The sequence below is a fragment of the Primulina tabacum genome, chromosome 13 (genome assembly GCF_025594145.1).
Source record: "Primulina tabacum isolate GXHZ01 chromosome 13, ASM2559414v2, whole genome shotgun sequence".
Lineage (NCBI taxonomy): Eukaryota > Viridiplantae > Streptophyta > Magnoliopsida > Lamiales > Gesneriaceae > Primulina > Primulina tabacum.
Window position 1 is genome coordinate 14,655,894 of NC_134562.1, and position 4,064 is coordinate 14,659,957.

The 4,064-nt window shown below is 27.6% G+C and overlaps 1 non-coding gene across 1 annotated transcript; it reads left to right on the forward strand.

Annotated features, from left to right (window-relative positions):
* Positions 1 to 3,375: 3,375 nt before the first annotated feature.
* On the forward strand, positions 3,376 to 3,486 carry LOC142523543 (small nucleolar RNA R71). The gene has a single exon (XR_012814735.1). It is a non-coding gene; the product is annotated as a small nucleolar RNA R71 (small nucleolar RNA).
* Positions 3,487 to 4,064: the final 578 nt, after the last annotated feature.

The window sequence follows — 4,064 nt, forward strand, 5'->3', positions numbered from 1 at the left end:
CATCATCTATATTAATATTAAATGCTTTAATTGCCCAATAAGCTTTATGTTCAAGTTCAACCGGTAAATGACAATGCTTACCAAAAACTAACCTATATGGTGACATTCCTAATGATGTTTTAAATGCAGTTCTATATGCCCATAATGCATCAGCTAATCTTAAAGACCAATCTTTTCGAGTTGGATTAACTGTTTTTTCTAAAATTTATTTTATTTCTCTATTTGCAAGTTCAACTTGACCATTACTTTGAGGATGATATGGGGTAGATACTTTATGTGTAATGCCATATTTTCTTAACAAAGAAGAAAATGATTTATTTATAAAATGACTTCCCCCATCACCAATTCTTGCTCTAGGTATTCCAAATCGATTAAAAATATTTTCTTTTAAAAATTTTATAACAACTTTATGATCATTAGTTCTACATGCAATTGCTTCAATCCATTTTGAAACATAATCAACAGCGACTAAAATGTAGGTAAATCCAAAAGATAATGGAAATGGACCCATAAAATCTATCCCCCAACTATCAAATATTTCAATAATTATGATTGGATTTAAAGGCATCATGTTTCGTTTTGAAATTGATCCCATTTTCTGACAGTTTTCACAAGATTTGCAAAATAAATGCGTATCTTTGAATAAAGAAGGCCAATAAAATCCAAATTGTAAGATTTTTGTAGCAGTTTTATTGGATGAAAAATGACCTCCACATGCTTCAGAATGACAAAATTTAATAACATTACTTACTTCATTGTCAGGGTATGCATCGTCGAAAAATTTGGTCAGGACAATACTTAAACAAGTAAGGATCATCCCAATAAAATTTTTTAACTTCTATCAAGAATTTATTCTTATCCTGTGAATTCCAATGAGAAGGCATTTTATTTGTCACAAGAAGATTTACAATGTCAGCAAACCATGGCATAATAGTGGCATAAATTAACTGATCATCTGGAAAATTTTCATTTATTGGTATTTCATTATGAGATGATTCAGTTATTATTCTAGATAAATGATCGGCTACGACATTTTTTTTTTCCTTTTTTATCTTTAATTATAATATCAAATTCTTGTAACAATAAAATCCATCGTATTAATCTTGTCTTAGGATCTTGTTTATTTGATAAATATTTTATGGCAGAATGATCAGTGTAAACAATAGTAGTAGAACCAATTAAATAAGATCGAAATTTATCTAATGCAAATACTACTGAAAGTAATTCTTTTTCAGTAGTTGAATAAATTATTTGAGCACTATTTAAGGTTCTACTAGCATAATAGATTGCATAAGGTTTTCCTTCTTTTCTTTGTCCTAACACAGCTCCTATAGCATAATCACTTGCATCACACACTAATTCAAATAATAAAGACCAATCTGGAGGTTGTAAAATAGGTGACGTAATTAAAAGATTAATTATTTTTTTAAAAGAATTTTCACATTTGTGAGTCCATTCAAATTGTGTATCTTTTGTTAAAAGATTTGAAATTGGTTTAGATATTACACTGAAATTTTTTATAAATCTTCTATAAAATCCTGCATGACCCAAGACTGATCGAACTTCTTTAACTGTTTTGGTGATGTTAAATTAGCAATAACATCAACTTTGGCTTATCAACTTCAATTCCTTTTTCAGATATCACATGTCCTAACACAATCCCAGATTTAATCATATAATGATATTTTTCCCAATTTAAAACAAGATTTTTTTCTTCACATCTTTTTAATACTTCTTCTAGGTTTTTAAGACAATTTTCAAATGAGTTTCCAAAAACAGTTATATAACCCATAAAAACTTCTACAAATTCTTCTATCATATCACTGAAAATACTTAACATGCATATTTGAAAAGTTGCCGGAGCATTTCATAAACCAAATGGCATTCTTTTAAATGAAAAAGTTCCAAAATGACAAGTGAAAGTAGTTTTTTCTTTATCTTCTAATGATATAGGTATTTGATAATACCCTGAATACCCATCAAGAAAACAGTAATAAGAATTTCCTGCTACTTTTTCTATAATTTGATCTAAAAATGGTAGTGGGAAATGATCTTTTCTAGTTGCATCATTTAATTTTTTATAATCAATACACATACGCCAACTAGATGGAATCCTAGCTTGTAATAACTCTCCCTTTTCATTTTTTATAACAGTGATGCTTGACTTTTAGGTACTACTTGTGTTGTACTTACCCATTTACTATCTGAGATTGGATAAATAATTCCAGCATCTAATAATTTTAATACTTCATTCTTGACAACTTCCTTCATATGTGGATTTAACATTCTTTGTGGTTGTTGATATGTTTTAGCATTTTCTTCCAAGTGAATTCTATGTGTGCAAATTAAAGAATTTATACCTTTTATATCTTTCAAAGTCCATCCAATTGCATTTTTATATTTTTTAAGTAAGTTAATTAAATCTTCTTCTTGATTTGGTAAAAGAGTGGAAGAAATTACAACAGGGCATGTTTTATTTTCACCAAGAAATACATATTTCAATTCTAATGGTAAAACTTTTAATTCAAGTTTTGTATTATCGTCTTCTTTATTTTCAGACTCAAAACTTTCAATTGAAAAAACTTCAGATTTTTGATTTCCTTCTTGTATATTTTCTTCCACAATTGTTTCTATTTCATTATCATATTCATTTTCATTTATAATTGGTTGTTTACATAAATTGAACACATTAAGTTCTAGAGTCATAGATTGACTTTTTTGAATATTGATAGACTCTTGCTTTTGGATAAATGTATGAATTACATCTTCAAAGTTTTTTCTTGGAGGTGTAACATAAGGAATATAACCTTGATGATTTTGGTTATTTTGAAAATATTGTTGTGAGGATTGTGCATTATTATCATTCCTCCAACTAAAATTAGGATGATTTTTCCATCCAAGATTATATGATTGTGAAAAAGGATCTAATATTGTTTTTTTATAATTGTCAACATAATTTGCTTGTTCATGAAGACATTCTTTAAATGAAGGTAATGTTGGACAATCTTTTGTAGAATGATCATTTGTATCACATATATGACAAACAATTTCTTGAATACTTTTTAATTGACCACTCTTTTTTATTTCTAATGACTCAATTTTTCTTGTTAAAGATGCAAGTTTAGCTTGAATATCTATATCATCTTTAAGATTATAGATACAACCCTCATTTGTTGAATTATTGATTTTAGTTGTTGGTGGTTCTATTGTGCCTATATTATCCCAATTTTGAGCATTTTCTGCTAATGAATCCAAATACTCCATAGCTTCATTTGGGTTTTTATCTTCAAAAGTTCTATTACACATGAATTCTATCATTTGCCTATCTTTAGGTATAAGACCTTCATAAATTGAGAAACTATTCTCCATGTTTCAAAACCATGATGTGGGCATGTATTAAGTAATTCTTTATATCTATCCCAACATTGATAAAATGTTTCTCCTTGTTTTTGAGAAAAAGTTGTAATTTGTCTTTTAAAAGAGTTTGTTCTATGGGAAGGGAAAAACTTTTTTAGAAATTTTTGTTGCATTTCTTCCCATGATCTTATTGAACTTGATCTTAAATTTTTTAGCCATGTTTTAGCTTTATCTTTTAAAGAAAAAGGGAAAAGCTTTAATCGAACTATATCCATGCTACAATTTTGATCATTATAAGTATTACAAACTTCCTCAAATTCTCTTAGATGTAAATATGGATTTTCAGAATCTAAGCCATGAAAATTTGGTAAAAGTTGAATAATTTGAGGTTTAAAGTTGAAATTAGATGCATCAGGAGGAAAAACTAAACAAGATGGGGCACTAGTTCTAATAGGATTCATATGGTGCCTAAGTGTTCTTAATTGATCATGTTCTTGATTATTATTATTATTATTATTATTATTATTATTATTATTATTATCTTGATTATTTGAATTATGATCCATGTTTAAATTATTTTCAGATACTCGAATAAGTCTACCACTTTTTTTACAACTCCAAATACTCATACAAGTAAAAACAACACAATACTTATAAATAACACATAAATAACAAATATAAACTTAATTTATACCTCCCCGGCAACG